Source organism: Mobula birostris, chromosome 4, assembly GCF_030028105.1.
Source record: "Mobula birostris isolate sMobBir1 chromosome 4, sMobBir1.hap1, whole genome shotgun sequence".
In the NCBI taxonomy this organism is placed as follows: domain Eukaryota; kingdom Metazoa; phylum Chordata; class Chondrichthyes; order Myliobatiformes; family Myliobatidae; genus Mobula; species Mobula birostris.
Genome location: NC_092373.1, coordinates 55,476,607 through 55,489,511, shown reverse-complemented (window position 1 = coordinate 55,489,511; position 12,905 = coordinate 55,476,607). Strand labels below are relative to the sequence as shown.

The 12,905-nt window shown below is 44.7% G+C and overlaps 1 long non-coding RNA gene across 2 annotated transcripts in view; it reads left to right on the top strand.

Annotated features, from left to right (window-relative positions):
- LOC140196350 (uncharacterized) overlaps positions 1 to 12,682 on the top strand; it is a 61,895-nt gene extending 49,213 nt beyond the window's left edge. For both annotated transcript variants that reach the window (XR_011885688.1, XR_011885687.1), the window contains exons 2-3: positions 6,595 to 7,916; positions 10,563 to 12,682. This is a non-coding gene — a long non-coding RNA (uncharacterized lncRNA). The remainder of the gene's footprint in view (positions 1 to 6,594; positions 7,917 to 10,562) is intronic.
- Positions 12,683 to 12,905: the final 223 nt, after the last annotated feature.

Genomic DNA, 12,905 nt, shown 5'->3' with positions numbered 1-12,905 from the left:
AAATAATGCAGCCATTGTTGTCACACACATTATAACTCAGGTAATACATAGCCACATCAAGAGTAAATTTACTGAAAAGCAAAAACATAATAAGGTTTACTCAAGTTAAAAATAAAAATCTCCATTGACCATATGACATAGGAGCAAGATTAGGCCATTCAGCCCATCGAGTCTTCTCCACCATTCCAATTCTCCTGCTTCCTCCCTGTAACTTTTGACACCCTGACTAATCAAAAACCTATCAACCGCCACTTTAAATATACCCAATAAATTGGCCTTCATAGCAGTCTGTAGCAATGGATTCCACAGACTCACTACTCTGTGGCTAAGGAAGTTCTATTGAACAAATTAAGACAGCAGATTTTAATAAACACCCATGGGGAAAATAGTAATAACAATTTATTTTGTTGCAGGAAACATGACAATCTGACCATTACGAGCCAGGAAACCTTGATGACCATGCAAATTGACTATATACCATTGTGCATATCAGTACATAACACTTTACCAGTGACCCAGGTTCACTTACTGCCCCTGTCTATAAGGAGTTTATACACTCAACCCGTGACCATGTGGGTCACATATCTGGGAGCTCCAGTTTCCTCCCACAGTCAGAAGGTGTACTGGTCTGTCGTTGTAAATTGTCCTGTGATTCGACTAGGGTTAAATTGGGGGTTGCTGGCAACTTGGCTTGAAGGGCCAGAAGGGCCCATTCTGTGCTGTATCTCAATAAATAGATACATAAAATTGATTTTCAGCTTAATTCCACCTGATTGGTTTATGTTTCTATTTCTGGTGTCACCTTTACAAATCTTTTCTAAACTTACGGCGCAAATTCCTTGTTCGAGCCACATGGGTATTAAGCAGAACGCTCTACGTCAGCCTATTATTACTTTGCTTTTGTGTTGGAACATAAGAAGCTTATAAGTTTACCAGAGAAAGCAGTAAGCCCAAAGACTGGTATTTCAGAATTCAATAATGGACGACAAAGGAAATATTGATGAGCGGAGCACAGTGGTGGAGGCAGGAGAGCTACTGCCTCTTGATGCAACTGAGCCAGGTTCACTCCGGACCTCTAGGGCTTTCTGTGGGGAGTTTGCACACTCTCTGTGACTCTACAGTTTTCTAGTTTCCTCCCTAATCACATCTTTCTGGGATCAGCGGGTTTTAACGGTTGCAGAAAGAGTATAAAATGAGATTTGTGCCATTACTATAAATGGATGCATGGGGATCAACATAGCTTTATTCAGACTCTAACAATGTAGATTTACGAAAGTAAAATCAGATTTGAATAACCTTTTGGAGATCTTTGAAACTATGTCTCTTAGGATAGATGAGGGGGAAACCATGATTTTCTAAAGATTTCAAAAGATGCCTACAACATGGTAAACAAGGTTAAAGCATATTCGTGTTAATGTACTAGTGTAGATTGAGAATTTGTTGAAAGATTGAAAAAAGAGTAGGAATAATAAATAGCTCTTTCTCACATTGACATGCTGTGATGAAGACATCAGTGCTTTGTGACCCAAATCATTCAGAATCTGTATTGTCTGTGTCAAGAATTGTCAAATTCATCCCCGTACTAGCCCCCATTGCACTGAAAATATTTTCTTTCCACTTGAAGGTCACTATTGAATCCACTCAAACAAACTTTCTGCAATCCAGATTAGAACTACTCAATTTTAAGCTAAAAACCCGTTATACTCGGGTAGTTATGATTGATTGGGATCACTAACTCATTTGTAATGCTGTATAAAAATCTACTGGTCAATGGTTTCTACAGATTTGCCTGACTAAGTTGGATAAAGACATCTCTGAATACAGATACACAATCCAGCAAAAGTAGCGACACAATTTGAATAAATTATGGACAGTATCTATAAATTTGGCATTTATGAGGACACAAAAATTGGAGCAGAAGTGGGTCATTTGGCCTCCAAGAGTACTTAGCCATTCAATATGGCTGATATTCTGTCTCAATTTTGGACTAAAAGGCATTAAATATACTTTATACTTTATTGTCACCAAACAATTGATACTAGAACGTACAATCATCACAGTGATATTTGATTCTGCGCTTCCCACTCCCTGGATTACAAATCAATAGTAAATATTAAAAATTTAAATTATAAATCATAAATAGAAAATATAAATATGGAAAGTAAGGCAGTGCATAAAAACTGGGATGCAGGTCCGGATATTTGGAGGGTACGGCCCAGATCTGGGTCAGGATCTGTTCAGCAGTCTTATCACAGTTGGAAAGAAGCTGTTCTCAAATCTGGCTGTATGAGTCTTCAAGCTCCTGAGCCTTCTCCCAGAGGGAAGAGGGACGAAAAGTGTGCTAACAGTTTCATAATCAGCAAACTTGCAAATAAATGGGGAAAATAATGACAGTGTTACAGAGAGGTGTCACAAGGATATACACAATCAAAATGTCTCAGAAAAAACTGTACTAACTCTTGAAGTACAGCTTGGAAAATAGAAACAGAAAACCCACAGCACAATACAGGCCCTTCGGCCCACAAAATTGTGCCGAACATATCCTTACCTTAGGAATTACCAAGGTTCACCCAAACAACACCATTTTTTCTAAGCACCATGTACCTATCCAGTAGTCTCTTAAAAGATCCTATTGTATCCGCCCCCACCACTGTTGCCGGCAGCCCATTACACCTCGATCAGGCATGCTCCCCAATCCAGGAAACATCCTTGTAAATCTCCTCTGCACACTTTCTATAGTTTCCACATCCTTCCTGTAGTGAGGCGACCAGAACTGAGCACAGTACTCCAAGTGGGGTCTGACCAGGGTCCTATGTAGCTGTAACATTACCTCTCGGCTTCTAAACTCAGTCCCATAATTGATGAAGGCCAATGCACCGTATGCCTTCTTAACCATACAGTCAACCTGCGCAGCAGCTTTGAGTGTCCTATGGACTCGGAACCCAAGGTCCTTCTGATCCTCCACACTGCCAAGAGTCTTGCCATTAGTACTATATTCTGCCATCATATTTGACCTACCAAAATGAACCACTTCACACTTATCTGGTTGAATGCCATCTGCCATTTTTGAACCCAGTTTTGCATGCTATCAATGTCCAGCTATACCCTCCGACAGCCCTCCACACTATCCACAACACCCCCAACCTTTGTGTCATCAGCAAACTTACTAACCCATCCCTCCACTTCATCATGCAGGTCATTTATAAAAATCACGAAGAGTAAGGGTCCCAGAACAGATCTCTGAGGCACACCGCTCGTCACCGACCTCCATGCAGAAGATGACCCGTGTACAACCATTCTTTGCCTTCTGTGGGCAAGCCAGTTCTGGATCCACAAAGCAATATCCTCTTGGATCCCATGCCTCCTTACTTTCTCAATAAACATTGCATGGGGTACCTTATCAAATGCCTTGCTGAAATCCATAAACAGTACATCTACTGCTCTTCCTTCATCAATGTGTTTAGTCACATCCTAAAAAAATTCAATCATTACCTAGATTTTGAACCTTTCATAAGCTCTTCTTTTCTTCTTGACTAGATTTACAATAACCTTTGTACACCACGGTTCCTGTAGCCTACCATCCTTTCCCTGTCTCATTGGAACGTACCTATGCAGAGCGCCACACAAATATCCCCTGACGTTTGCCTCATTTCTTCCATACGTTTCCCTGAGAACATCTGTTTCTAATTTATGCTTCCAAGTTCCTACCTGATAGCCTCATATTTCTCCTTACTCCAATTAAATGCTTTCCTAACTTGTCTATTCCCATCCCTCTCCAAAGCTATGGTAAAGGAAATAGAATTGTGATCATTATCTCCAAAATGCTCTTCCACTGAGATCTGACACCTGACCAGGTTCATTTCCCAACACCAGATCAAGTACAGCCTCTCCTCTTGTACACTTATCTACATATTGTGCCAAGAAACCTTCCTGAACATACCTAACAAACTCCACCCCATCTAAACCCCACACTCTAGGGAGATGCCAATCAATATTTGGGAAATTATAATCTCCCACCATGACAACCCTGTTATTATTACACCTTTCCAGAATCTGTCTCCCTATGTGCTCCTGAAAGTCCCTGTTACTATTGGGTAGTCTATAAAAAAACACCCAGTAGAGTTATTGACCCCTTCCTGTTCCTAATTTCCACCACAGAGACTCCATAGACAATCCCTCCATGACTTCCTCATTTTCTGCAGCCGTGACACTATCTCTGATCAACAGTGCCACACCCCCACCTCTTTTGCCTCCTTCCCTGTCCTTTCTGAAACATCTAAAGCCTGCTCCTGAGCCATCCATGTCTCTGTATTGGCCAGAACATCATATCTCCAAGTACTGATCCATGCTCTAAGCTCATCTGCTTTGTTCATAATACTCCTTGCATTAAAATAGACACATCTCAAACCATCGGTCTGAGCGTATCCCTTCTCTATCACCTGCCTATCCTCCCTCTCGCACTGTCTCCCACCTTTCTCTATTTCTGAGCCAATCGCCTCTTCCTCTGTCTTTCCAGTTCAGTTCCCCCAACCCAGCAATTCTAGTTTAAACTCTCCCCAATAGCCTTAGCAAACCTCCCTGTCAGGATATTGGTCCCCCTCGAATTCAAGGGCAACCCGTCCTTTTTGTGCAGGTCACACCTGCCCCAGAAGAGGTCCAAATGATCCAGAAATCTGAATCCTTGGCCCCTGCTCCAATCCCTCAACCACACATTCATCCTCCACCTCATTCTATTCCTATTCTCACTGTCACATGGCACAGGCAGTAAACCCGAAATTACTACCTTGGTGGTCCTGTTTCTCAACTTCCTTCCTAACTCCCCGTAGTCTGTTTTCAGGTCTTCCTCCCTTTTCCTACCTATGTCGTTGGTACCAATATGTACCACAACCGCTGGCTGTCCTCCTTCTTACTTTAGGATATCGTGGATGCAATCAGAAACATCCCGGACCCTGGCACCTGGGGGGAAAACTACCATCCGTGTTTCTTTCCTCCGTCCACAGGATCGCCTGTGTGACCCCCTAACTATAGAGTCCCCTATCACTGCTGCCATCCTCTTCCTTTCCCTACCCTTCTGAACCACAGGGCCAGACTCTGAGTCAGAGGCGCGGCCACTGTTGCTTCCCCCAAGTAGGCTGTTCTCCCCCCCCCCCAACAGTACTCAAACGGGAGTACTTATTGTTAAGGGGGACAGCCACAGGGGTACTCTCTAGCATCTGACTCCTGCCCTTCCCTCTCCTGACTGTTACCCACTTATCTGTCTCCGGAGGCCCCAGTGTGACTACTTGCCTATAGGTCCTCTCTATCACCTCCTCACTTACCCTGACCAGACGAAGGTCATCAAGCTGCATCTTCAGTTCCTAATGCAGTCCCTAAGGAGCTCTAGCTCGATGCACCTGGCACAGATGTGGCCATCCAGAAAGCTGGGAGTCTCCAGGACTTCCCACATCTGACACTGAGCGCAGAACACCGGCCTCACACACATACTTCCTGTCCGTATTCTACACAGGCAACGTACCTCGCCTCAACCGGCTATCGCCAAAGCTCCATTGAGCCAAAGCCTTCCTACTCTGTTGCCCACCCTATAAAGCTGTCTCCTTTTAAACTCTTCTCACTGTTCTACCCGGCTGACGTCCATGCGCCTGCACAGGCATGCCCCAATCAAACCGCTAAAGAAATAACCATGTTAGGCTATCGACATTGATTAGAAAACAGCTGATCGTGTTTTAGTTGTGGAGATATTGAGAAATGCTGATGTTAAAATGAACCTGAATATCTTTATATACAAGTCACTAAAAGTTAACATGAAGAAATAATGTGATAACCTCAAAATCAGGTTTGCACTCATTTGATTTCATATTAAAATAAGTTAATAAAATATAATTATTTAAATAAGATTAACACTCACTTGAAGTTTACAAGCAAACAAAAAGCTGTCCTGCAGTAACAACACGACATTACTATATATATTTCAAACCCTCATGCTTCAAAAGGACAGAATGGTAGTGTCATAGTTACAACAGTGACCTGGGTTCAATTCCCACTGCTGTCTGTAAGGAGTTTGTGTGTTCTCCCTGTGACTGTGTAGGTTTCCTCCAGATGCTCCTGTAGCTTTACACAAATAAAATGAAGTAAGGCGTTTTATGTTTAACAAAGCACCTAACACATTACATTGAATTCCAAAACCTACACAACCAAAGCGTGCTAAAAATACTTGCATAATAACATCATCACGTCCTACCAGCCTCTTAAAGTGAAACCCCAACTCGATGTCAGTGATTGTGAATTATGTACATTTCCACCTGTTATGTTACACTACACAGGCCCCTCCAGAATTCACTAAAGCAGGCATTGTGAGCCTGCACGGGGCTTGGACAAGTCACCCTGCTCAGGTCCTGTGTTCCATGGGTGGAGGAATAGCAGGTGCCTCGGGCTTGTCCAGAGGTGCGTTGACACGCTCATTCATGGTCACGTTGTGATGCCAGGGCATGGCAGCAGAATACTCCAAATCTTGGTGGGCCCGATAAGGACAATATACTGAAATATGTTCAAGTTTAACCCCCTTTATCTATGATATGTCTTTTCTCTACATTCCAGAATGCAGAAAGGGCCATCGTAAGGGGGCCTAAGGGGATGTTGGTGTGCGTCGCGCTGAACAGAAACAAGCAAAACAAAATGTAGGTCAACAGGAACACAAGAGCTGTACACCATGATAGGAAGTAGGGATATGAGAAACAAAATTGAATTTACTGAGGAGAGTGGAACGCTGCTGAGAGACTGACCAGCCATTTGTAGAGTCCGGAATGAAATCACCTGACCGTCGTTATGGCTGCCTGTACGCCAAATCAGCCACAGCTGACTGCAGGTCCTCTTTTTGGAGCTGTTCTGAGTCCCAGTAGGACCTGTGAGAGCCAATCATGCCAACACTCATCAGTCAGGGCAGCCCTGAGAGCAGCCTTTAAACCACTCACATAGACCATTGGACTGCGGGTGATATTCCATGGTGTCATATAGCCTAACGCCAAGGTTCTGGGCCATCACAGCCCAGAGGTCTGAAATGAATTGGGATCTGCAGTCAGAGGAAATATCTGAGCAACCCAGCTGCTGATGAATGTCCAAGCCACATCTGCAGCCGTCGTCAATGCTAGAGGGACGACCGCTGGCCACGTGGTTTTACGGTTCACTATGGTCAGAAGGTGCATGAAACTGCAGGAGCAGGGAAGAGTACCAACAAGGTCCATATTGATGGACAGACCTTTGCTTAAGGACCTTAAAATGTGCCAATGTTTCCTGAACATGATGGTTAACTTTTGCCCGCTGGCACTCTGCACAGGCTGCAATCCAATCACACATGTCCTTTCTGAGGTGTTGCCAGACAAACTTTGGTGCAACCAGTTTCTGTGAGGCCTTCCGGCCCGGATGCGAAAGGCCATGTATGGAGTCGAAAACAGTCCGTCTCCAGTTTGCGGGCATGATGGGACAAGGACGACTGGTTGAAACATTGCACAGGAGAGAAATCCCAGCTTCCACAAACTTAATGTCAGCCAACTGCTGTTCTGTAAGCCTGGACCTCTGGGTCAGAAAGTTGGTTGGCTGCCACGCTGGCAATATCAGTCTTGTGTACGGCCTTGGTGGCTGGCTGTGAGAGAAAATTGGCCACAGCATCATTTTTCCCCTTTAATATGTTGTATATCAGTTGTGAATTCGGATACATAAACCAGGCAATGTTGCTGCCTTGCAGACCAAGGGTCTGATATTTTGGCAATCGTGTACACGAGGGGTTTGTGGTCAACAAACGCTGTAAAACTGCAACCCTCTAGAAAAAATGAAAATGGTGGTCAGCCTGATTGAGACTGAGAAGCTCACAGTCAAACGTGTCGTATTTCCTATCGGGGAGGTGGAGCTGCCAACTGAAGAAGGCAAGTGGCTGCCACACGCCTCTGTCCAGCTGTTCATGCACAGCACCCACAGCATAGTCTGAGGCATCAGTTATAATGGCTATGGGTGCACTGGGGATTGGGTACGCCAGTAGGGTCACATTAGAAAGAGCTCGTTTGGTATCATCAAATGCCCAGGTCACGTCCGCTGACCAGTCAAGCATGTGATCAGGGATATTGCCATTAAACACACTACACGGCGGGGCGGGGGGGGGGGCCATGAGTTCAGCAGCTCACAGAATGAAGCGATGGTAGAAATTCACCAAGCCTAAACACTCCTGTGGTGTTTTGAAGTGCAGGGCAGTGGGAAATCCATAATAGCAGTTACCTTTGACAGGAGGGTTTCCGCACCTTCTGCGGAGATGTGATGGCTGAGAAAAGTCAGTGGCTGACAATCCAAACTGGCATTTGTCGGGGTTAATAATCAACCCATGTTGGCTTAAGCACTCAAAAAGTGTGCGGAGGTTAGATACATGTTTGGATATGGACGCACTGGCGATATGTATGTCATCCAGGGAAACTGAAAGGAAATCTAAGCCTTTTAATACAGAGTCCATGAGACATTGGAGAGCCTGTGCTGCATTTTTCAGCCCAAACAGCATGGGCAGAAACTCAAAAAGGCCAAATGGGGTTATCACAGCTGTTTTGGGAATGTTCTCTGAGTACACAGGCACCTGATGGTAGCTTCTAACTAGATCGACTTTGGGAAAAATCAACTTTCCAGCTAAACATGTCTTGAATTGAACCTATAAATCTCTTGAACGTGTAGGAGCAGGTAACAATCGGCAGTGGTGGCCTTGTTAAGACAAAGGTAAACACCACATGGCAGGAACCACGGACTTGGGGACCACATGGAGGGGTGAAGCCCAGGGGCAATTCGAATGGCGTACCATTCCAAGTCTTTCCGTGTTGGCAAACTCAGCCTTCACGGTTGCCAGCTTTTCTCAGTCCATTCTATGCCCACGGGCATAGACTGGTGGGCCAGTTATGAGAATGTGGTGTTTGACCCCATGTCTTGCGATTGCAATGGAAAATGTGAGCTTGGTGAGGTCTGGGGATTCGCCTAGCAGTCGAGTAAATTCTCAAGGGGTGGTTCATGCATTTGACAGAGTTGTTGTGGGGAACTTACTGGGGGAGCAGGGTAATGACACAAAGTCCTTGACATCCACAAGATGGCAGTTCTTAAGATCAACCAAAAGTCCTTGGGCACACAGGATATCTGCACCAAGCAGAGGTCCAGCCACCATAGCCAGGACAATGTCCCATGTGTAACGTCACCCACTGAAGCAAAGCATTACCCGTCATGTCCAGTAAGTCTGGATCTTGCTGCCATTGGTAGCCTCGGCATGGTTTCAGCGCTCTTTGCCTTCTCATCAATAGGTGATGCTGGCAGCACTCTCACTTGAGCACCTGAGTCACACAGGAAGCATCGCTCCAAAAGGGTGTCCATAATGTACAACAGACGACCCTGGCAGTTCGAATCCACAGTGCTCACAGACCACTGATGTGCCAATGCACTGGCACTGTCGAAGCTGCAAGGCAGTCAGAAATTCCTAGCATTTATATCAAAGCAAGCATGGTAAAAGCACAGTCGTGGACATCCTTGTGTTGGGGGACTTGCTGACAGGGTTTATTGAGGTAGAGAAAGGGCAAGGAATGATGCATGATGCCTAGCTGAGTGTAGACTATCAGCTACTTTAGAAAGCTCCATATAGTCCTCACGTGTGCATTAGCGAGGGTTATGCGAACTTGATTAGGCATTTGCTGCATGAAGGAAAGAAAAGGTACATCACATCCAGAGTTTCTCCAGTTAGCAGACGATTTCCCTCCACACCTCTCTGACGTAGTGGGGAACCGCGTACGAGGCAAGTTACAGCAGTGGTTTGCCATTGCCTTCTGCCGGGTGAGTTTCCAAACAAATCACCAGCTCGTAACCCAGCACGGATGGAAAGCATACAGGGGAGCTGGCTGGATTTGAACTCGGGACCTTTCGTCCCGAAGTCCGACACTGATGCCACTACGCCACCAGTCGGGTCAGCATGAGTTCTTTAAAAATAAAACAAGGATGGTGATTCCCCAGGAGAGACAGCATGTGGTCCATTAGCTCTGAAGGTCTGGCATCGCCGAGACTGGGCAAGGAGAGCAACTGTTTGGCGTGCACAGACTCTGATAGCCCAAAAGTCTGTAAAGGGTGAGTTTTCAGGCCGGTGAGTACTTATCATGCTCAGGTGGGTGTTCAAGCAGACTCGCCACTCTTGCCACCATGGAATTGCTGAGCAATGCTACCACATGGTAGAATTTGATATCTCACAGAGCAAAGTGGGTCTCAGTTTGTACGAACCAGGCAATGGCATTTTGCTCCCAAAACTCTGGCAGTTTCAAAGCAACTGTGTTGGCCAAGATGTTCAATAACTCCAGAATCATCCCAGAGTATCGAGTCTCCAATGTGCGTTTATGCAAATAAAACAAAGTGAGGCGTTTCATGTTTAATGAAACCAATAAAACATTTAGATTAGATTATTAGATTAGATTAGATTAGATTATGAGGACATGCAGTCCTCTTTTATTGTCATTTAGTAATGCGTGCATTAAGAAATGATACAATGTTCCTCCACTGTGATATTACAGAAACTCAAGACAGACCAAGACTGAAAAACTGAGAAATATCACATAATTATAACATATAGTTACAACAGTGCAAGCAATACCATAATTTGATGAAGAACAGACCATGGGCACAGTAAAAAAAAGTCTCAAAGTCTCTCGAAAGTCCCATCATCTCACGCAGACAGTAGAAGGAAGAAAACTTTCCCTGCCTTGAGCTTCCAGCACTGCAAACTTGCCGATGCAGCATCCTGGAAGCACCTGACTACAGTCTGACTCTGAGTCTGTCCGAAAATTTCGAGCCTCCGACACCGAGCACCGAGCACCATCTCTGCGGAGCACTTCGACCCCAGCCCCGACTGCCAGCAACAGGCAAAGCTGAGGATTTGGGGCCTTCCCCTCCGGAGATTCTCGATCGCACAGTAGCAGCGGCAGCGAACCGGGCATTTCAGAAGTTTCTCCAGATGTTCCTCTGTGCTTCTAGGAGGTGGGTGAGATGAATTGAAAAGATAAAACACATGTTTAGATCTGATGAGCATGGAAAAATTCCCATTCATTTGAGGGAGATTTCTTAGGCACATTGCCCAGGGATAATCCATCTTGAATACGATGTTGTTTTCAGAGTAAAACAGACTCAAACTCCAGGAAGAAATGTTGCTTTTGCTGTATTTTATAACAATGATGAGATGGCCTACAGAGAGGAGGTGGAAGAGCTCTCGATCTGGTACCAGGCGAAAAAGCATCTTCCTTAATGTCAACAAGACAAAGGACATAGTTATCGACTGAAGGAGAACTTGCTCCACTCACCCGCCCTTTACGTTAGTGGCACAGCAGTGGAAACTACAGGTAGTATCAAACTCCTAGGAGTGCACATCACGCACAACCTCTCATGGTCCCAGGAAACATCCTATACAGTCAAGAAAGCTACCAATGCCTCTGCTTTCTGAGGAGGCTGAGGAGAGCTCGACCCTGGTGAACACTAAGATCTTTAAAAATGGCTGGTCTACCCCATCAGCGAGTTGCTCATTGGCAGAGAAACTGAAAGAGCTGGACTTGGAGCAGATCGTGCTGCTGCTTGCATCGGTGAGGCATTGGTGCACGAAGGCGTTGTGCAGTCTAACTGTGAATGGTCATCTTAGTCGCTTTTCTTGGGATCGCAAGACCCTGTTGGACACTGTTAATGTAGAATGCTGCAAGTCCGATTCACTGATTTACTGGTGGGCTTTGGGGGAGCTGCGTGGCCTATTTGTGGCGGGGACTAGGCCTCGGGCCATGGTGTCACCTCTTCACATCCACCTGGGAGAGAGCTGTCAGAGTTTGTGTGACATGGTGTCCAATCTGAAGTTGGTGCTGCCCCAAGTGATTGCAGAAGGCAAGCTGGACTGTGTTCGAGAGCAGACTGCTGCAATATTAATGGACTCAGGGACCTGGACTATATATTTTTTGTGTTACTATATTTCACTGATGTCTTATATGTGCCTTGTTTTGTTTGCGACTGTTGGTACTGTATTTTTCACCTTAGCCTTGGAGTAACACTGTTTGATTTGGCTGTCTCAGTGGGTATTCATGTATGGTTGCATGACAAAATTAAACTTGAATTTGACTTTACATATCCACACTTGTATCATTTTACAGATGCACATTAGAGAGCATCCTGACAAGCTGCATCCCTGCATGGTACTGTGGTGTACAGGAAAGCTCTACAACAGCTAGTCAACACATCCCTATATATCACCACCAAACTGCCTACCAACAATCAAGGACATATATGCAGAAAAGGGACGGTAACATCATGAAGGATCACACTCGCCCTGCTCATGGACTGTTTGACTTACTCTCATCAGGGAGGAGGCTTTGTAGCATCCACTCCATTTACCACCAGTCTCAAAAGCAGTTACTTTGCTCAAGCAGTAAGGCTGATCAACACCTCAACCCAGAAACTCCACTACCACTTTATTTATTATGTCCCATCAGTTACCTATATACAGCCTAGTGTCACTTTATGGACATACAATCAAACTATGTATATAAGCTATCTTATTTATTTATGGCTATTGTGTTTTTGTGTTATTATTATGTTCATTATCTTATATGTTTTTGCTGCGTCAGATCTGAAGTAACAATTATTTAATTCTCCTTTACACTTGTGTACAAGAAATAACATTAAACAATCTTGAATCTTGAATCTTAATATTTTTGTACTTACAATAATATTGTTCAGTGCGCCTTATCTTTCATTTACTTCTTAGTAGACAAAGTCGCATTTACAATGGAAGCAACATACACAAAAAATGCTGGTGAATGCAGCAGGCCAGGCAGCATCTATAGGAAGAGGTACAGTCGATGTTTTGGGCCAAGACCCCTCGT